The 21178-nt window shown below is 47.3% G+C and overlaps 11 non-coding genes and 2 pseudogenes across 11 annotated transcripts; all 13 read left to right on the top strand.

Annotated features, from left to right (window-relative positions):
* The first annotated feature begins 3794 nt into the window (after positions 1-3794).
* Positions 3795-3972, top strand: LOC143753299 (U2 spliceosomal RNA; annotated as a pseudogene).
* Positions 3973-4406: 434 nt separating this feature from the next.
* On the top strand, positions 4407-4570 carry LOC143753124 (U1 spliceosomal RNA). Its single transcript, XR_013207546.1, has one exon. It is a non-coding gene; the product is annotated as a U1 spliceosomal RNA (small nuclear RNA).
* A 1122-nt stretch (positions 4571-5692) lies between these two features.
* Positions 5693-5883, top strand: LOC143753231 (U2 spliceosomal RNA). Its single transcript, XR_013207649.1, has one exon. It is a non-coding gene; the product is annotated as a U2 spliceosomal RNA (small nuclear RNA).
* Positions 5884-6317: 434 nt separating this feature from the next.
* On the top strand, positions 6318-6481 carry LOC143753123 (U1 spliceosomal RNA). Its single transcript, XR_013207545.1, has one exon. It is a non-coding gene; the product is annotated as a U1 spliceosomal RNA (small nuclear RNA).
* Positions 6482-13074: 6593 nt separating this feature from the next.
* LOC143753273 (U2 spliceosomal RNA) lies at positions 13075-13250 on the top strand (annotated as a pseudogene).
* A 434-nt stretch (positions 13251-13684) lies between these two features.
* On the top strand, positions 13685-13848 carry LOC143753169 (U1 spliceosomal RNA). The gene has a single exon (XR_013207590.1). It is a non-coding gene; the product is annotated as a U1 spliceosomal RNA (small nuclear RNA).
* Positions 13849-14971: 1123 nt separating this feature from the next.
* LOC143753230 (U2 spliceosomal RNA) lies at positions 14972-15162 on the top strand. Its single transcript, XR_013207648.1, has one exon. It is a non-coding gene; the product is annotated as a U2 spliceosomal RNA (small nuclear RNA).
* Positions 15163-15596: 434 nt separating this feature from the next.
* On the top strand, positions 15597-15760 carry LOC143753122 (U1 spliceosomal RNA). The gene has a single exon (XR_013207544.1). It is a non-coding gene; the product is annotated as a U1 spliceosomal RNA (small nuclear RNA).
* Positions 15761-16889: 1129 nt separating this feature from the next.
* Positions 16890-17080, top strand: LOC143753229 (U2 spliceosomal RNA). The gene has a single exon (XR_013207647.1). It is a non-coding gene; the product is annotated as a U2 spliceosomal RNA (small nuclear RNA).
* A 434-nt stretch (positions 17081-17514) lies between these two features.
* On the top strand, positions 17515-17678 carry LOC143753162 (U1 spliceosomal RNA). The gene has a single exon (XR_013207583.1). It is a non-coding gene; the product is annotated as a U1 spliceosomal RNA (small nuclear RNA).
* Positions 17679-18807: 1129 nt separating this feature from the next.
* LOC143753228 (U2 spliceosomal RNA) lies at positions 18808-18998 on the top strand. Its single transcript, XR_013207646.1, has one exon. It is a non-coding gene; the product is annotated as a U2 spliceosomal RNA (small nuclear RNA).
* A 434-nt stretch (positions 18999-19432) lies between these two features.
* Positions 19433-19596, top strand: LOC143753121 (U1 spliceosomal RNA). Its single transcript, XR_013207543.1, has one exon. It is a non-coding gene; the product is annotated as a U1 spliceosomal RNA (small nuclear RNA).
* Positions 19597-20725: 1129 nt separating this feature from the next.
* On the top strand, positions 20726-20916 carry LOC143753227 (U2 spliceosomal RNA). The gene has a single exon (XR_013207645.1). It is a non-coding gene; the product is annotated as a U2 spliceosomal RNA (small nuclear RNA).
* Positions 20917-21178: the final 262 nt, after the last annotated feature.

The raw sequence follows: 21178 nt of genomic DNA, 5'->3' as shown, positions 1-21178 counted from the left end.
TGAGGTGTACTTTGCGAGCACAGAGTGTGTTATCCTTTTTAAAAACTTTTAAGTCAGATGTGTTTTTATTGCAAGAATGTGGTTTGCCCTTTTTAACAAATTACAGGAAGTGGGAGGAGATTTGGACCCCAGGATTTTCCATTTGGAGTGGGTCCAATTTTAACAAAAATGACGGTGTTGCTATTTTAATAAAAAATCCCAACCTTTTGGTGAAGGGCAGCACTGTGGTGAGGGACGGGCGGGCAATTTTAGCAAATCTGACTTTTTTAGGTAAGGATCTTAACATTTTAAATATGTATGGTTTTACTGAAAAAAATAACAGGTATGAGCTTTTAGAAGACTTGCAACCCCACATGCTAGGCAGGGCTCCCCTAGTGGTAGCAGGGGATTTTAATTGTGTATTATCAAAAAAGGACAGAAGGAGGGTAGGAGAGGATTTTAAGGTCGACAAGACATCGGTTTTATTACAAAATATAGTCAAAGATTTTAAGTTAGTTGACTGTTTTAAAACAATGCATCAAAGAGAGGAAGGCTTCACCTGGTTCAGTGGTGACGGTGCCAGAGCCTCTCGAATTGACTATATTTTTACCAGGGACCTCCCGCCGACCGATGCTACATTGACCCCCCTCTTTTTTTCCGACCATATGATGCTGTCTTGCACTCTTTCACTCCCCACGGGTGTGACTGCAGGGAGAGGGCTGTGGAAGCTGAACTGTTCCCTATTAGAGGACGAGGAACTAGTTAGTGAATATAGGGAGCAGTTCAGCCAATGGCAGACCCTCCAGGACTTTTACGACTCACGTGCACAGTGGTGGGAGATGGTGAAACAAAGGACAGGACGGTTTTTTAAACAAATTGGAAAAGAAAAAAAGAATAAAGAAAAAAGACGCATGATGGGGTTGCAAAAAAGACTGCAGAGATATTTTAACCTTTTAAACAATGGATTGGATTTTACAAATGAAATAAAAGAAGTACAGAAAGAAATGTCAGATCTGTCTGAAACAAAGAGCAAAGGTGTCATTTTAAGATGTAGAGAAAGGGAGTTAGAGGAAGGAGAGAAGTGTACCAGGTATTTTTTTAAAAAGACAATAGCTCGGGGAGGGTCGATCAATATTTTAAAAACTTTTAGAGGGGGGGAAGTAAATACAACTGACCTGATTTTAGGGGAAATTGAAAGTTTTTACAGTAATTTATACGGCACTAAAGAGGTACACAATGGCATCTTAGAGGAAGTTTTAGGGTTTTTAGATAAAAAAGTTAAGAGTCCAGACGTGCTTTTATCCCAGGATTTTAATCTTTTAGAATTGGAAAAAGCTTTAAAGGGTTTTAAGAAGGGGAAGTCCCCGGGCATGGACGGACTCCCCTTTGAGTTTTATCTGACTTTCTGGGACATTTTAGCACATGACTTACTTACAGTTTTTAAAGAATTTGAGACTCTTGACAGACTTCCAGACAGCTTTAGAGTAGGGATAGTTACATTACTGTACAAAAAAGGAGACAAGACTGACTTGAGAAACTGGCGACCAATCACTCTTTTAAATTATGATTGTAAACTTTTTAGTAAGATTTTAGCTACACGCATGTCGACTGTTTTAGAGGACGTAATCCACCTGGATCAAGCTTGCGCTGTGCCCGGCAGGAAGATCACGGACAGCCTGGTACTGATCAGAGACGCCATCTGTTATGCGAGAGACAGAAACATTAGGCTTGTAGTCCTAAATTTAGACTTTGAAAAAGCTTTTGATCGGGTCTCGCACCAGTACCTCCTTCAGGTACTGCAAAAAATGGGGTTTCCAGAGAGGTTTATAGCTTGGGTGGGACTGCTGTATGAGGGCTTAAGCAGCAAATTTCTTGCAAATGGGCATCTTTCCAAAGCTGTAAATATCCACAGCGGTGTCCGTCAGGGGTGTCCTTTATCTCCCCTTCTGTATGTGGCTTGTATTGAGCCACTGGCACAGATCTTGAGAAGGGATAAATGGATTAAAGGACTAGATATCCCAGGAACTGGTGGACTGACGGCGACCTGCGTTTTATATATGGATGACGTGACCCTTTTAGCGACTGACTTTTTATCAGTACGAAGAGCAATGGACTTGACTGACTGGTACGGTCGGGCCTCGGGCGCCAAGCTTAACAGGAGTAAGTCCGAGGCCCTGCTCTTCGGGCCGTGGGGCGACGTGGACACAGGAGGACTAGATTTGGATTTTAAAGAAAAGGATTTGAAAATTTTAGGAGTAAAATTTGACAGGGAGGGTGGAGGACCAGGAAACTGGACTGACATGTTAGGGAAAGTCAGACAAAGACTGGGCTTTTGGGGACTAAGACAACTGACGTTAGAAGGCAAGATTTTAATTTTTAAAGCAGTGATTTTACCACTAATTTTACTTGTCTGTTCTGTTTTTAGTCCCCCAAGACGATTCCTGGCCAAGTTGGAGAGGGCGGTATTTTATTTCCTGTGGGGGTCCAAGTGGGAACGAATCAAGAGGGAGGTGGTTAAAAAGAAAAAAGAGAATGGCGGGAAAGGCCTCCCAGACCCCCACCTGTTTTTAGGCAGCCGCTTTGCCGCCCTCCATATCCAGTATGCACTGACCCCATCCAGAGAACACAAGACAGCAGCCATGACCCGATTCTGGATGGGGTCATACCTAAGAAGTTTGAAAATTTTACCCATTGATCTTAAAAGTCCAGTGTCTTTTAATTTGTCAAAAGAGCATAGTTTTATTAAGAAATTTTTAAAGAAATATCTTTTAGAAACAAATGATGACACTGTTTTAACTAATCACAAGTCTCTCGTCTCTCTTGTGCAGGATCGAGAATCGGTGAGTCCAGTTCCAGGCCTCACACTAGGTGAGGCCAAAGACGTTTGGAGGAACGCAGCCCACCCAGCTCTCCAGAACAGGCTTAAGGACCTGTCGTGGATGGTGGCTCATGAGATCCTCCCGGTCAGGGCGGTCATGCACTCCAGAGGCATGGCCAAAAACTCCACCTGCCCACGGTCCGGATGTGGTTCCCCGGAGACCGTTCAACATCTGCTCTGGGAGTGCGGCGCTGCGCGGGACCTGTGGGCCAAGACAGGCCCCCTGTTTTTCCCGTGCCTGCCAGCGGGTGGGGCCCAGGTGGACTATAAGCTCGCCATCCTGGGGGTGGGTCAGGGCTTGAAGGAGTTGACACCACCAACGTTTGCCTCGCTCTGGCTCACCCTCAACCACATCAAGGATGCCATCTGGGTCACCAGAAACCTGCTGGTGGGGAAACGCGTGACGGTCCCCCTCCACGCGTGCGAGCAGAGGATAACATCAACGCTGCAGGGTGGGCCGCACGTCGTTATTCGGATGGGGGGGCCGAGGTCACACGGAGAAGGTCCCGGCCGCCACCGTACCTGGCCGCCCGTAGATGCACCCTCACCACTCTGGCTACGGGAACAGCGGGCCAGCGGGCCGGAGGAGAGGGGATCTCCGCTGGGCACTGGAAGCGAGGAGTCTGGGGCCTGTTCTGGAGACCTGGAGTGAATGGACATTCTTGATAGGGACTCACCCTCGATCCTGTACAAGAGATGTTTTATTTGGCATATTTTATTGTTTTATTGTTTTATATTTGCATTCCTATTTTATTTTAATCCATTTTACCTTTACTTTAAAACAACACACAACATACATGGACTTTTACACAACACATCAACATAACTGATTTTTAACTGTAACTTATGTCCTTTTTGTTGTTTTAAGATATGTGCAAAAATGTGATTTTATAAGGAAAAAATGGATATTGAAAGAATGGAATGAAACAATGTGACAATAAACTTTTTTTCGAAAGAAAAAATCTGTTCTTATCAGTTTAATATCTGATACGTGCCCTACCCGGGCACCATATATTAAATTGATTATTGGAACTGGGAGATGGAAGAGGGGCTTGCTCCGTCCACTCCACGCATCGACCCGGTATTGCAGTACTTCTGGGAACGGTGCACCCCCAAAAACTGTGTTCAATGAAAGAGATGTTTTAGTCTTGTGTGGCAGCAGGTGTTAATGGAAGTAACGTATATTGCTGTGTATGGGTGCTTTAAAGGTGTTGTAGGTGATCATATGCTATACAGGTAATGGTGGTGTGAGAGGGAAAAAAAAACAACAACTCTGTTCTTATCTCGTTTAACATCTGATTCGTCCACTATCCGGTGACCGCGTATGAAATTGATTTTTGGCTCATGGATCCGGAGCATGAAAACAACATCATCCACAACAACAACAGCAAAAGAGCCCGACTCTGCAGGTTTTTGATGTCTCTCTCTTATCTCTTGGAGTTTTTACGAATGAGCTCATGAGTTGAATCAGGTGTGTGTTTGATTGTCCGACCGTTGGTGAGGATTGCGGAGAGGGACACGGTGGCTCTGACGGGAGGCCTGGGAATTCATACTTACCTGGCAGGGGAGACACCATGATCAGGAAGGTGGTTCACCCAGGGCGAGGCTCGGCCATTGCACTCCGGTTGTGCTGACCCCTGCGAATTCCCCAAATGTGGGAATCTCGACTGCATAATTTATGGTAGTGGGGGACTGCGTTCGCGCTCTCCCCTGGACACACTGGTTAAAAGAGCAGATTGTTCGAGTTCCTCTTCTTCTGGTAGTTAACGACCTAGGAAGTCCAGGGAATTGAACTGCAGTGGTTGATCGAGAGATGTAAAACTCTCAACCTAGGACCAGTCTGCAAAAGTAGGGCTGTTTTTTAGTTTTTTTTTTCATCATTCTTCAAATAATCTCCATTATTCAACCAGCGCTTTTATTGGCAGCAGTGGTCCTAGAAGCAAAGTTGTTCCGAATGAGGAGTTCTATCATGTGGTATGAATACCTTGTGCATGTGTGAAAAATCACCTGACATACAGTCGCCTATGGCCGTATTCATGTTGTTGTTTTTACTGTTTACAGCGCCACCAAGTGGCCAGTCGCCACATCCCTTTTCACCTGAGCACAGGCTGAGCCCGTGCACAGGTGTACCGACTTGGGTGTAATTGTCTCATTCCGTTGGAGAGTTATGGCCATTTAAGTAAAGCCCGCCTCGCCCACTCCCAACGTTTTGGCGTCCCGTCGCCAACGTGAATCGAAATTCCGACTTTTTTCCCCATCGCTGTCGGCAATCAGACTCCAGGGAATCTTTCTGCACCGGTTTGGGTCAGATCGGGCGAAAGACCTAGGACTAGTGTGCAAAAGTAGCTTTTTCACAAAATCCCAAATACCCGAAAATCTCGCCAGCGCAACCATCGAATCCGAGGCCTGCGTCTTGTTCGGCCCGAGCCAAGGATTCCGGTGATGTAAGACACTTGGGTCTGCGACGGACGGTTCAGGAGTTACGAGGCATTTCGTACTTCTGATCGCTGCAGCGCCACCTTGGGGCCGATTGGGCCGAGCCTTGGTGATGTTGTAGACCGGGCGGGTACTACCATCCCTCAAGAGTTTCAAGTCTCTACGACGTACGCTTTGGTCTGCCCGCTCACTTTTAGGGCAGAATGTTTGTTGGTCCAAAATCCCAGGTTGCACTCCAAAGTGTCGTGTTGTGCGCTCTGCTGTGATCCATTTTCGGTGTCAACAGTCAAGCTGAGCTTGTATTGCTGTGAGCTGAGCTTGTTTGCTGGCGACCTTTAGACCCTCTCCCCGTTTGCTGGCGACCTTTTGACGGCTCCCCCGCCTCTGCGTCATTGTGTCATCGCTTCTCGGCCTTTTGGCTAAGATCAAGTGTAGTATCTGTTCTTATCAGTTTAATATCTGATACGTGCCCTACCCGGGCACCATATATTAAATTGATTTTTGGAACTGGGAGATGGAAGAGGGGCTTGCTCCGTCCACTCCACGCATCGACCCGGTATTGCAGTACTTCTGGGAACGGTGCACCCCCAAAAACTGTGTTCAATGAAAGAGATGTTTTAGTCTTGTGTGGCAGCAGGTGTTAATGGAAGTAACGTATATTGCTGTGTATGGGTGCTTTAAAGGTGTTGTAGGTGATCATATGCTATACAGGTAATGGTGGTGTGAGAGGGAAAAAAAAACAACAACTCTGTTCTTATCTCGTTTAACATCTGATTCGTCCACTATCCGGTGACCGCGTATGAAATTGATTTTTGGCTCATGGATCCGGAGCATGAAAACAACATCATCCACAACAACAACAGCAAAAGAGCCCGACTCTGCAGGTTTTTGATGTCTCTCTCTTATCTCTTGGAGTTTTTACGAATGAGCTGATGAGTTGAATCAGGTGTGTGTTTGATTGTCCGACCGTTGGTGAGGATTGCGGAGAGGGACACGGTGGCTCTGACGGGAGGCCTGGGAATTCATACTTACCTGGCAGGGGAGACACCATGATCAGGAAGGTGGTTCACCCAGGGCGAGGCTCGGCCATTGCACTCCGGTTGTGCTGACCCCTGCGAATTCCCCAAATGTGGGAATCTCGACTGCATAATTTATGGTAGTGGGGGACTGCGTTCGCGCTCTCCCCTGGACACACTGGTTAAAAGAGCAGATTGTTCGAGTTCCTCTTCTTCTGGTAGTTAACGACCTAGGAAGTCCAGGGAATTGAACTGCAGTGGTTGATCGAGAGATGTAAAACTCTCAACCTAGGACCAGTCTGCAAAAGTAGGGCTGTTTTTTAGGGGTTTTTTTTCATCATTCTTCAAATAATCTCCATTATTCAACCAGCGCTTTTATTGGCAGCAGTGGTCCTAGAAGCAAAGTTGTTCCGAATGAGGAGTTCTATCATGTGGTATGAATACCTTGTGCATGTGTGAAAAATCACCTGACATACAGTCGCCTATGGCCGTATTCATGTTGTTGTTTTTACTGTTTACAGCGCCACCAAGTGGCCAGTCGCCACATCCCTTTTCACCTGAGCACAGGCTGAGCCCGTGCACAGGTGTACCGACTTGGGTGTAATTGTCTCATTCCGTTGGAGAGTTATGGCCATTTAAGTAAAGCCCGCCTCGCCCACTCCCAACGTTTTGGCGTCCCGTCGCCAACGTGAATCGAAATTCCGACTTTTTTCCCCATCGCTGTCGGCAATCAGACTCCAGGGAATCTTTCTGCACCGGTTTGGGTCAGATCGGGCGAAAGACCTAGGACTAGTGTGCAAAAGTAGCTTTTTCACAAAATCCCAAATACCCGAAAATCTCGCCAGCGCAACCATCGAATCCGAGGCCTGCGTCTTGTTCGGCCCGAGCCAAGGATTCCGGTGATGTAAGACACTTGGGTCTGCGACGGACGGTTCAGGAGTTACGAGGCATTTCGTACTTCTGATCGCTGCAGCGCCACCTTGGGGCCGATTGGGCCGAGCCTTGGTGATGTTGTAGACCGGGCGGGTACTACCATCCCTCAAGAGTTTCAAGTCTCTACGACGTACGCTTTGGTCTGCCCGCTCACTTTTAGGGCAGAATGTTTGTTGGTCCAAAATCCCAGGTTGCACTCCAAAGTGTCGTGTTGTGCGCTCTGCTGTGATCCATTTTCGGTGTCAACAGTCAAGCTGAGCTTGTATTGCTGTGAGCTGAGCTTGTTTGTTGGCGACCTTTAGACCCTCTCGCCACGGCCCAGGTGGGCGTGGCCTTTGACGGCTCCCCCGCCTCTGCGTCATTGTGTCATCGCTTCTCGGCCTTTTGGCTAAGATCAAGTATTTGGTCCTAGGGTAGAGACAGCGATCGCCTCTTGGAGGTTTTTCCGGCTTGGGTCCTTCAGTGACTTGAGCCCCAAACTTTTGAGAGGTACATTGATCCAGCTGCTTTTATTCCGGTTCTGTTTTAAGGTAAGACCTTTTTATCTATTTATTTATTTATTTATTGTTTTTTAAAGTTTTAGGCTGTTGGTGTCTCCACTATGTCGGCTGCCCGTGCCGGCATGAGGAGGCACCACAGCGTGCGTTTTTTATTCAAAGAAGTTGAGGGGAAGCTCCTGGGGATGTCACGTCTTGACTTCTCCAGGAAACTGATCCAAAAAACTCTAAATTTTAAACCTGATGATCTGAATTGCATCGTGACTCTGCCCCTGAACAAAGGATTTGATGTTAGTTTTAGAGCGGTTTCCCACCTGAATGATTTCTGGCACAGATTTGAAGTAGCTAAATCCCAGCTGTCCATGTTTACTGTTGAAAAGCTCTCTGACAACACACTTAAAACTGTGATTGTTAGAATGTTTAATGAGACAGTGACTGGGGAGGACATTTGTGTCTGGCTGGGCAGATTTTGCACAGTTCGAAGCCAGCCAGTCAAGGTTTTAGATGAGGATGGTATTTGGACATGCTCCTGGCGAATTCCCATTAAACAATGGGAAGACGCTGGGGGCTACCAGGGCCTGAAGCATCTGCCTTCTATGATTGTGTTGGGTGAGAACAGAGGCTACATTCACTACCAGGGTATGCCCAAATTATGTAGAAAATGTGGAAAGTTTGGGCACTTAGCTGAAGCATGCCAGGAAATGATATGTGGGAAATGCAGAGAAATTGGTCATACTTTTGAAGAGTGTACCAATGGCAGGCGGTGCAACCTCTGTGGGGAGTCATCCCATCTCTACAGAGATTGCCCTAAAAGTTTTGCCAACAAACTGAAAGGCAACAAAATGGCCGCCCCACATGTGGAACAAACAAAAGAGCAAAGGAAGGAGGAGGCGGTCCCTGAGGTTTTGGCGGGAAATTCTATTTCCCAGCCAGCCTCAGGGAGTGGGCAGGAGGAAGGAAGTGGGGCGGCCACAGGGGCGGAGTCAAGTTTTAACAGCGAACAGAGTGAGGAAGCCGTTCCCCAACAAGAGAGAAGTGAAAACAAAATGGAGGAGGAGGAGGAGGATGCAACGGCTTCCTCACTCTACACCGTATCGGAGGTTAGTGTGGTGGATAGTGGGGGTGAATCCGAGGGTTCACTCCCCAATGCTCAGGTGCAAAAAAGGTCTGCGAGATCTCCTCTGCTTCAAACAGAGGAGAAAAGGCTGCGGGCATCGCATCGGCTAGATAGTTCCTCTTCGTTAGATCTAGACCGTATGTGGCCCGCAGAATCTCCCAATGAAGTCTCCTTTTTGCACGTTAAGCTTAGAACATCGTCACCGAAGGAGCCACAAGAGGTTCTCTCTGTGGACTCTGAGGCGGCGAGCATTTGCCCTCCTGATCCCAGTTTTTCTGGGGAAAGGGAGAAGCAAGTGCTACATGACATAACATGATTTTAATGTAACTTTCTGCAGTCTTTTGGTTTTATCCTTCTATTAATGCTTGTATTTTTAACCATACTGCTCATGGCCCTCACTATCTCTACAATCAATGTGAGAAGTGTGAGGTCTACTTTGCGAGCACAGAGTGTGTTATCCTTTTTAAAAACTTTTAAGTCAGATGTGTTTTTATTGCAAGAATGTGGTTTGCCCTTTTTAACAAATTACAGGAAGTGGGAGGAGATTTGGACCCCAGGATTTTCCATTTGGAGTGGGTCCAATTTTAACAAAAATGACGGTGTTGCTATTTTAATAAAAAATCCCAACCTTTTGGTGAAGGGCAGCACTGTGGTGAGGGACGGGCGGGCAATTTTAGCAAATCTGACTTTTTTAGGTAAGGATCTTAACATTTTAAATATGTATGGTTTTACTGAAAAAATAACAGGTATGAGCTTTTAGAAGACTTGCAACCCCACATGCTAGGCAGGGCTCCCCTAGTGGTAGCAGGGGATTTTAATTGTGTATTATCAAAAAAGGACAGAAGGAGGGTAGGAGAGGATTTTAAGGTCGACAAGACATCGGTTTTATTACAAAATGTAGTCAAAGATTTTAAGTTAGTTGACTGTTTTAAAACAATGCATCAAAGAGAGGAAGGCTTCACCTGGTTCAGTGGTGACGGTGCCAGAGCCTCTCGAATTGACTATATTTTTACCAGGGACCTCCCGCCGACCGATGCTACATTGACCCCCCTCTTTTTTTCCGACCACATGATGCTGTCTTGCACTCTTTCACTCCCCACGGGTGTGACTGCAGGGGGAGGGCTGTGGAAGCTGAACTGTTCCCTATTAGAGGACGAGGAAGTGGTTAGTGAGTATAGGGAGCAGTTCAGCCAATGGCAGACCCTCCAGGACTTTTACGACTCACGTGCACAGTGGTGGGAGATGGTGAAACAAAGGACAGGACGGTTTTTTAAACAAATTGGAAAAGAAAAAAAGAATAAAGAAAAAAGACGCATGATGGGGTTGCAAAAAAGACTGCAGAGATATTTTAACCTTTTAAACAATGGATTGGATTTTACAAATGAAATAAAAGAAGTAAAGAAAGAAATGTCAGATCTGTCTGAAACAAAGAGCAAAGGTGTAATTTTAAGATGTAGAGAAAGGGAGTTAGAGGAAGGAGAGAAGTGTACCAGGTATTTTTTTAAAAAGACAATAGCTCGGGGAGGGTCGATCAATATTTTAAAAACTTTTAGAGGGGGGGAAGTAAATACAACTGACCTGATTTTAGGGGAAATTGAAAGTTTTTACAGTAATTTATACGGCACTAAAGAGGTACACAATGGCATCTTAGAGGAAGTTTTAGGGTTTTTAGATAAAAAAGTTAAGAGTCCAAATGTGCTTTTATCCCAGGATTTTAATCTTTTAGAATTGGAAAAAGCTTTAAAGGGTTTTAAGAAGGGGAAGTCCCCGGGCATGGACGGACTCCCCTTTGAGTTTTATCTGACTTTCTGGGACATTTTAGCACATGACTTACTTACAGTTTTTAAAGAATTTGAGACTCTTGACAGACTTCCAGACAGCTTTAGAGTAGGGATAGTTACATTACTGTACAAAAAAGGAGACAAGACTGACTTGAGAAACTGGCGACCAATCACTCTTTTAAATTATGATTGTAAACTTTTTAGTAAGATTTTAGCTACACGCATGTCGACTGTTTTAGAGGACGTAATCCACCTGGATCAAGCTTGCGCTGTGCCCGGCAGGAAGATCACGGACAGCCTGGTACTGATCAGAGACGCCATCTGTTATGCGAGAGACAGAAACATTAGGCTTGTAGTCCTAAATTTAGACTTTGAAAAAGCTTTTGATCGGGTCTCGCACCAGTACCTCCTTCAGGTACTGCAAAAAATGGGCTTTCCAGAGAGGTTTATAGCTTGGGTGGGACTGCTGTATGAGGGCTTAAGCAGCAAATTTCTTGCAAATGGGCATCTTTCCAAAGCTGTAAATATCCACAGCGGTGTCCGTCAGGGGTGTCCTTTATCTCCCCTTCTGTATGTGGCTTGTATTGAGCCACTGGCACAGATCTTGAGAAGGGATAAATGGATTAAAGGACTAGATATCCCAGGAACTGGTGGACTGACGGCGACCTGCGTTTTATATATGGATGACGTGACCCTTTTAGCGACTGACTTTTTATCAGTACGAAGAGCAATGGACTTGACTGACTGGTACGGTCGGGCCTCGGGCGCCAAGCTTAACAGGAGTAAGTCCGAGGCCCTGCTCTTCGGGCCGTGGGGCGACGTGGACACAGGAGGACTAGATTTGGATTTTAAAGAAAAGGATTTGAAAATTTTAGGAGTAAAATTTGACAGGGAGGGTGGAGGACCAGGAAACTGGACTGACATGTTAGGGAAAGTCAGACAAAGACTGGGCTTTTGGGGACTAAGACAACTGACGTTAGAAGGCAAGATTTTAATTTTTAAAGCAGTGATTTTACCACTAATTTTACTTGTCTGTTCTGTTTTTAGTCCCCCAAGACGATTCCTGGCTAAGTTGGAGAGGGCGGTATTTTATTTCCTGTGGGGGTCCAAGTGGGAACGAATCAAGAGGGAGGTCGTTAAAAAGAAAAAAGAGAATGGCGGGAAAGGCCTCCCAGACCCCCACCTGTTTTTAGGCAGCCGCTTTGCCGCCCTCCATATCCAGTATGCACTGACCCCATCCAGAGAACACAAGACAGCAGCCATGACCCGATTCTGGATGGGGTCATACCTAAGAAGTTTGAAAATTTTACCCATTGATCTTAAAAGTCCAGTGTCTTTTAATTTGTCAAAAGAGCATAGTTTTATTAAGAAATTTTTAAAGAAATATCTTTTAGAAACAAATGATGCCACTGTTTTAACTAATCACAAGTCTCTCGTCTCTCTTGTGCAGGATCGAGAATCGGTGAGTCCAGTTCCAGGCCTCACACTAGGTGAGGCCAAAGACGTTTGGAGGAACGCAGCCCACCCAGCTCTCCAGAACAGGCTTAAGGACCTGTCGTGGATGGTGGCTCATGAGATCCTCCCGGTCAGGGCGGTTATGCACTCCAGAGGCATGGCCAAAAACTCCACCTGCCCACGGTCCGGATGTGGTTCCCCGGAGACCGTTCGACATCTGCTCTGGGAGTGCGGCGAAGCGCGGGACCTGTGGGCCAAGACCGGCCCCCTGTTTTTCCCGTGCCTGCCAGCGGGTGGGGCCCAGGTGGACTACAAGCTCGCCATCCTGGGGGTGGGTCAGGGCTTGAAGGAGCTGACACAACCAAAATTTTCCTCGCTCTGGCTCACCCTAAACGTGATTAAGGATGCCATCTGGGTCACCAGAAATCTGCTGGTGGGGAAACGCGTGACGGTCCCCCTCCACGCGTGCGAGCAGAAAATAAGATCAACGCTGCAGGGTGGGCCGCACGTCGTTATTCGGATGGGGGGGCCGGGGTCACACGTAGAAGGTCCCGGCCGCCACCGACCCTGGCCGCCCGTAGATGCACCCTCACCACACCGGCTACGGGAACAGCGGGCCAGCGGGCCGGAGGAGAGGGGATCTCCGCTGGGCACCAGAAGCGGGGAGTCTGGGGCCTGTTCTGGAGACCTGGAGTGAATGGACAATCTTGATAGGGACTCACCCTCGATCCTGTACAAGAGATGTTTTATTTGGCATATTTTATTGTTTTATTGTTTTATATTTGCATTCCTATTTTATTTTAATCCATTTTACCTTTACTTTAAAACAACACACAACATACATGGACTTTTACACAACACATCAACATAACTGATTTTTAACTGTAACTTATGTCCTTTTTGTTGTTTTAAGATATGTGCAAAAATGTGATTTTATAAGGAAAAAATGGATATTGAAAGAATGGAATGAAACAATGTGACAATAAACTTTTTTCGAAAGAAAAATCTGTTCTTATCAGTTTAATATCTGATACGTGCCCTACCCGGGCACCATATATTAAATTGATTTTTGGAACTGGGAGATGGAAGAGGGGCTTGCTCCGTCCACTCCACGCATCGACCCGGTATTGCAGTACTTCTGGGAACGGTGCACCCCCAAAAACTGTGTTCAATGAAAGAGATGTTTTAGTCTTGTGTGGCAGCAGGTGTTAATGGAAGTAACGTATATTGCTGTGTATGGGTGCTTTAAAGGTGTTGTAGGTGATCATATGCTATACAGGTAATGGTGGTGTGAGAGGGAAAAAAAAACAACAACTCTGTTCTTATCTCGTTTAACATCTGATTCGTCCACTATCCGGTGACCGCGTATGAAATTGATTTTTGGCTCATGGATCCGGAGCATGAAAACAACATCATCCACAACAACAACAGCAAAAGAGCCCGACTCTGCAGGTTTTTGATGTCTCTCTCTTATCTCTTGGAGTTTTTACGAATGAGCTCATGAGTTGAATCAGGTGTGTGTTTGATTGTCCGACCGTTGGTGAGGATTGCGGAGAGGGACACGGTGCCTCTGACGGGAGGCCTGGGAATTCATACTTACCTGGCAGGAGAGACACCATGATCAGGAAGGTGGTTCACCCAGGGCGAGGCTCGGCCATTGCACTCCGGTTGTGCTGACCCCTGCGAATTCCCCAAATGTGGGAATCTCGACTGCATAATTTATGGTAGTGGGGGACTGCGTTCGCGCTCTCCCCTGGACACACTGGTTAAAAGAGCAGATTGTTCGAGTTCCTCTTCTTCTGGTAGTTAACGACCTAGGAAGTCCAGGGAATTGAACTGCAGTGGTTGATCGAGAGATGTAAAACTCTCAACCTAGGACCAGTCTGCAAAAGTAGGGCTGTTTTTTAGGTTTTTTTTTTCATCATTCTTCAAATAATCTCCATTATTCAACCAGCGCTTTTATTGGCAGCAGTGGTCCTAGAAGCAAAGTTGTTCCGAATGAGGAGTTCTATCATGTGGTATGAATACCTTGTGCATGTGTGAAAAATCACCTGACATACAGTCGCCTATGGCCGTATTCATGTTGTTGTTTTTACTGTTTACAGCGCCACCAAGTGGCCAGTCGCCACATCCCTTTTCACCTGAGCACAGGCTGAGCCCGTGCACAGGTGTACCGACTTGGGTGTAATTGTCTCATTCCGTTGGAGAGTTATGGCCATTTAAGTAAAGCCCGCCTCGCCCACTCCCAACGTTTTGGCGTCCCGTCGCCAACGTGAATCGAAATTCCGACTTTTTTCCCCATCGCTGTCGGCAATCAGACTCCAGGGAATCTTTCTGCACCGGTTTGGGTCAGATCGGGCGAAAGACCTAGGACTAGTGTGCAAAAGTAGCTTTTTCACAAAATCCCAAATACCCGAAAATCTCGCCAGCGCAACCATCGAATCCGAGGCCTGCGTCTTGTTCGGCCCGAGCCAAGGATTCCGGTGATGTAAGACACTTGGGTCTGCGACGGACGGTTCAGGAGTTACGAGGCATTTCGTACTTCTGATCGCTGCAGCGCCACCTTGGGGCCGATTGGGCCGAGCCTTGGTGATGTTGTAGACCGGGCGGGTACTACCATCCCTCAAGAGTTTCAAGTCTCTACGACGTACGCTTTGGTCTGCCCGCTCACTTTTAGGGCAGAATGTTTGTTGGTCCAAAATCCCAGGTTGCACTCCAAAGTGTCGTGCTGTGCGCTCTGCTGTGATCCATTTTCGGTGTCAACAGTCAAGCTGAGCTTGTATTGCTGTGAGCTGAGCTTGTTTGCTGGCGACCTTTAGACCCTCTCCCCGTTTGCTGGCGACCTTTTGACGGCTCCCCCGCCTCTGCGTCATTGTGTCATCGCTTCTCGGCCTTTTGGCTAAGATCAAGTGTAGTATCTGTTCTTATCAGTTTAATATCTGATACGTGCCCTACCCGGGCACCATATATTAAATTGATTTTTGGAACTGGGAGATGGAAGAGGGGCTTGCTCCGTCCACTCCACGCATCGACCCGGTATTGCAGTACTTCTGGGAACGGTGCACCCCCAAAAACTGTGTTCAATGAAAGAGATGTTTTAGTCTTGTGTGGCAGCAGGTGTTAATGGAAGTAACGTATATTGCTGTGTATGGGTGCTTTAAAGGTGTTGTAGGTGATCATATGCTATACAGGTAATGGTGGTGTGAGAGGGAAAAAAAAACAACAACTCTGTTCTTATCTCGTTTAACATCTGATTCGTCCACTATCCGGTGACCGCGTATGAAATTGATTTTTGGCTCATGGATCCGGAGCATGAAAACAACATCATCCACAACAACAACAGCAAAAGAGCCCGACTCTGCAGGTTTTTGATGTCTCTCTCTTATCTCTTGGAGTTTTTACGAATGAGCTGATGAGTTGAATCAGGTGTGTGTTTGATTGTCCGACCGTTGGTGAGGATTGCGGAGAGGGACACGGTGCCTCTGACGGGAGGCCTGGGAATTCATACTTACCTGGCAGGGGAGACACCATGATCAGGAAGGTGGTTCACCCAGGGCGAGGCTCGGCCATTGCACTCCGGTTGTGCTGACCCCTGCGAATTCCCCAAATGTGGGAATCTCGACTGCATAATTTATGGTAGTGGGGGACTGCGTTCGCGCTCTCCCCTGGACACACTGGTTAAAAGAGCAGATTGTTCGAGTTCCTCTTCTTCTGGTAGTTAACGACCTAGGAAGTCCAGGGAATTGAACTGCAGTGGTTGATCGAGAGATGTAAAACTCTCAACCTAGGACCAGTCTGCAAAAGTAGGGCTGTTTTTTAGTTTTTTTTCTTCATCATTCTTCAAATAATCTCCATTATTCAACCAGCGCTTTTATTGGCAGCAGTGGTCCTAGAAGCAAAGTTGTTCCGAATGAGGAGTTCTATCATGTGGTATGAATACCTTGTGCATGTGTGAAAAATCACCTGACATACAGTCGCCTATGGCCGTATTCATGTTGTTGTTTTTACTGTTTACAGCGCCACCAAGTGGCCAGTCGCCACATCCCTTTTCACCTGAGCACAGGCTGAGCCCGTGCACAGGTGTACCGACTTGGGTGTAATTGTCTCATTCCGTTGGAGAGTTATGGCCATTTAAGTAAAGCCCGCCTCGCCCACTCCCAACGTTTTGGCGTCCCGTCGCCAACGTGAATCGAAATTCCGACTTTTTTCCCCATCGCTGTCGGCAATCAGACTCCAGGGAATCTTTCTGCACCGGTTTGGGTCAGATCGGGCGAAAGACCTAGGACTAGTGTGCAAAAGTAGCTTTTTCACAAAATCCCAAATACCCGAAAATCTCGCCAGCGCAACCATCGAATCCGAGGCCTGCGTCTTGTTCGGCCCGAGCCAAGGATTCCGGTGATGTAAGACACTTGGGTCTGCGACGGACGGTTCAGGAGTTACGAGGCATTTCGTACTTCTGATCGCTGCAGCGCCACCTTGGGGCCGATTGGGCCGAGCCTTGGTGATGTTGTAGACCGGGCGGGTACTACCATCCCTCAAGAGTTTCAAGTCTCTACGACGTACGCTTTGGTCTGCCCGCTCACTTTTAGGGCAGAATGTTTGTTGGTCCAAAATCCCAGGTTGCACTCCAAAGTGTCGTGTTGTGCGCTCTGCTGTGATCCATTTTCGGTGTCAACAGTCAAGCTGAGCTTGTATTGCTGTGAGCTGAGCTTGTTTGCTGGCGACCTTTAGACCCTCTCGCCACGGCCCAGGTGGGCGTGGCCTTTGACGGCTCCCCCGCCTCTGCGTCATTGTGTCATCGCTTCTCGGCCTTTTGGCTAAGATCAAGTGTAGTATCTGTTCTTATCAGTTTAATATCTGATACGTGCCCTACCCGGGCACCATATATTAAATTGATTTTTGGAACTGGGAGATGGAAGAGGGGCTTGCTCCGTCCACTCCACGCATCGACCCGGTATTGCAGTACTTCTGGGAACGGTGCACCCCCAAAAACTGTGTTCAATGAAAGAGATGTTTTAGTCTTGTGTGGCAGCAGGTGTTAATGGAAGTAACGTATATTGCTGTGTATGGGTGCTTTAAAGGTGTTGTAGGTGATCATATGCTATACAGGTAATGGTGGTGTGAGAGGGAAAAAAAAACAACAACTCTGTTCTTATCTCGTTTAACATCTGATTCGTCCACTATCCGGTGACCGCGTATGAAATTGATTTTTGGCTCATGGATCCGGAGCATGAAAACAACATCATCCACAACAACAACAGCAAAAGAGCCCGACTCTGCAGGTTTTTGATGTCTCTCTCTTATCTCTTGGAGTTTTTACGAATGAGCTGATGAGTTGAATCAGGTGTGTGTTTGATTGTCCGACCGTTGGTGAGGATTGCGGAGAGGGACACGGTGCCTCTGACGGGAGGCCTGGGAATTCATACTTACCTGGCAGGGGAGACACCATGATCAGGAAGGTGGTTCACCCAGGGCAAGGCTCGGCCATTGCACTCCGGTTGTGCTGACCCCTGCGAATTCCCCAAATGTGGGAATCTCGACTGCATAATTTATGGTAGTGGGGGACTGCGTTCGCGCTCTCCCCTGGACACACTGGTTAAAAGAGCAGATTGTTCGAGTTCCTCTTCTTCTGGTAGTTAACGACCTAGGAAGTCCAGGGAATTGAACTGCAGTGGTTGATCGAGAGATGTAAAACTCTCAACCTAGGACCAGTCTGCAAAAGTAGGGCTGTTTTTTAGTTTTTTTTCTTCATCATTCTTCAAATAATCTCCATTATTCAACCAGCGCTTTTATTGGCAGCAGTGGTCCTAGAAGCAAAGTTGTTCCGAATGAGGAGTTCTATCATGTGGTATGAATACCTTGTGCATGTGTGAAAAATCACCTGACATACAGTCGCCTATGGCCGTATTCATGTTGTTGTTTTTACTGTTTACAGCGCCACCAAGTGGCCAGTCGCCACATCCCTTTTCACCTGAGCACAGGCTGAGCCCGTGCACAGGTGTACCGACTTGGGTGTAATTGTCTCATTCCGTTGGAGAGTTATGGCCATTTAAGTAAAGCCCGCCTCGCCCACTCCCAACGTTTTGGCGTCCCGTCGCCAACGTGAATCGAAATTCCGACTTTTTTCCCCATCGCTGTCGGCAATCAGACTCCAGGGAATCTTTCTGCACCGGTTTGGGTCAGATCGGGCGAAAGACCTAGGACTAGTGTGCAAAAGTAGCTTTTTCACAAAATCCCAAATACCCGAAAATCTCGCCAGCGCAACCATCGAATCCGAGGCCTGCGTCTTGTTCGGCCCGAGCCAAGGATTCCGGTGATGTAAGACACTTGGGTCTGCGACGGACGGTTCAGGAGTTACGAGGCATTTCGTACTTCTGATCGCTGCAGCGCCACCTTGGGGCCGATTGGGCCGAGCCTTGGTGATGTTGTAGACCGGGCGGGTACTACCATCCCTCAAGAGTTTCAAGTCTCTACGACGTACGCTTTGGTCTGCCCGCTCACTTTTAGGGCAGAATGTTTGTTGGTCCAAAATCCCAGGTTGCACTCCAAAGTGTCGTGTTGTGCGCTCTGCTGTGATCCATTTTCGGTGTCAACAGTCAAGCTGAGCTTGTATTGCTGTGAGCTGAGCTTGTTTGCTGGCGACCTTTAGACCCTCTCGCCACGGCCCAGGTGGGCGTGGCCTTTGACGGCTCCCCCGCCTCTGCGTCATTGTGTCATCGCTTCTCGGCCTTTTGGCTAAGATCAAGTGTAGTATCTGTTCTTATCAGTTTAATATCTGATACGTGCCCTACCCGGGCACCATATATTAAATTGATTTTTGGAACTGGGAGATGGAAGAGGGGCTTGCTCCGTCCACTCCACGCATCGACCCGGTATTGCAGTACTTCTGGGAACGGTGCACCCCCAAAAACTGTGTTCAATGAAAGAGATGTTTTAGTCTTGTGTGGCAGCAGGTGTTAATGGAAGTAACGTATATTGCTGTGTATGGGTGCTTTAAAGGTGTTATAGGTGATCATATGCTATACAGGTAATGGTGGTGTGAGAGGGAAAAAAAAACAACAACTCTGTTCTTATCTCGTTTAACATCTGATTCGTCCACTATCCGGTGACCGCGTATGAAATTGATTTTTGGCTCATGGATCCGGAGCATGAAAACAACATCATCCACAACAACAACAGCAAAAGAGCCCGACTCTGCAGGTTTTTGATGTCTCTCTCTTATCTCTTGGAGTTTTTACGAATGAGCTGATGAGTTGAATCAGGTGTGTGTTTGATTGTCCGACCGTTGGTGAGGATTGCGGAGAGGGACACGGTGCCTCTGACGGGAGGCCTGGGAATTCATACTTACCTGGCAGGGGAGACACCATGATCAGGAAGGTGGTTCACCCAGGGCGAGGCTCGGCCATTGCACTCCGGTTGTGCTGACCCCTGCGAATTCCCCAAATGTGGGAATCTCGACTGCATAATTTATGGTAGTGGGGGACTGCGTTCGCGCTCTCCCCTGGACACACTGGTTAAAAGAGCAGATTGTTCGAGTTCCTCTTCTTCTGGTAGTTAACGACCTAGGAAGTCCAGGGAATTGAACTGCAGTGGTTGATCGAGAGATGTAAAACTCTCAACCTAGGACCAGTCTGCAAAAGTAGGGCTGTTTTTTAGTTTTTTTTCTTCATCATTCTTCAAATAATCTCCATTATTCAACCAGCGCTTTTATTGGCAGCAGTGGTCCTAGAAGCAAAGTTGTTCCGAATGAGGAGTTCTATCATGTGGTATGAATACCTTGTGCATGTGTGAAAAATCACCTGACATACAGTCGCCTATGGCCGTATTCATGTTGTTGTTTTTACTGTTTACAGCGCCACCAAGTGGCCAGTCGCCACATCCCTTTTCACCTGAGCACAGGCTGAGCCCGTGCACAGGTGTACCGACTTGGGTGTAATTGTCTCATTCCGTTGGAGAGTTATGGCCATTTAAGTAAAGCCCGCCTCGCCCACTCCCAACGTTTTGGCGTCCCGTCGCCAACGTGAATCGAAATTCCGACTTTTTTCCCCATCGCTGTCGGCAATCAGACTCCAGGGAATCTTTCTGCACCGGTTTGGGTCAGATCGGGCGAAAGACCTAGGACTAGTGTGCAAAAGTAGCTTTTTCACAAAATCCCAAATACCCGAAAATCTCGCCAGCGCAACCATCGAATCCGAGGCCTGCGTCTTGTTCGGCCCGAGCCAAGGATTCCGGTGATGTAAGACACTTGGGTCTGCGACGGACGGTTCAGGAGTTACGAGGCATTTCGTACTTCTGATCGCTGCAGCGCCACCTTGGGGCCGATTGGGCCGAGCCTTGGTGATGTTGTAGACCGGGCGGGTACTACCATCCCTCAAGAGTTTCAAGTCTCTACGACGTACGCTTTGGTCTGCCCGCTCACTTTTAGGGCAGAATGTTTGTTGGTCCAAAATCCCAGGTTGCACTCCAAAGTGTCGTGTTGTGCGCTCTGCTGTGATCCATTTTCGGTGTCAACAGTCAAGCTGAGCTTGTATTGCTGTGAGCTGAGCTTGTTTGCTGGCGACCTTTAGACCCTCTCGCCACGGCCCAGGTGGGCGTGGCCTTTGACGGCTCCCCCGCCTCTGCGTCATTGTGTCATCGCTTCTCGGCCTTTTGGCTAAGATCAAGTGTAGTATCTGTTCTTATCAGTTTAATATCTGATACGTGCCCTACCCGGGCACCATATATTAAATTGATTTTTGGAACTGGGAGATGGAAGAGGGGCTTGCTCCGTCCACTCCACGCATCGACCCGGTATTGCAGTACTTCTGGGAACGGTGCACCCCCAAAAACTGTGTTCAATGAAAGAGATGTTTTAGTCTTGTGTGGCAGCAGGTGTTAATGGAAGTAACGTATATTGCTGTGTATGGGTGCTTTAAAGGTGTTATAGGTGATCATATGCTATACAGGTAATGGTGGTGTGAGAGGGAAAAAAAAACAACAACTCTGTTCTTATCTCGTTTAACATCTGATTCGTCCACTATCCGGTGACCGCGTATGAAATTGATTTTTGGCTCATGGATCCGGAGCATGAAAACAACATCATCCAC

The sequence above is a fragment of the Siphateles boraxobius genome, unplaced genomic scaffold, assembly GCF_051911475.1.
Source record: "Siphateles boraxobius isolate OS27281-9 unplaced genomic scaffold, OSU_SipBor_1 275, whole genome shotgun sequence".
NCBI lineage: Eukaryota > Metazoa > Chordata > Actinopteri > Cypriniformes > Leuciscidae > Siphateles > Siphateles boraxobius.
Note: the sequence above shows the minus strand (reverse complement) of the source record. Positions and strands in the feature narration are given on the sequence as shown.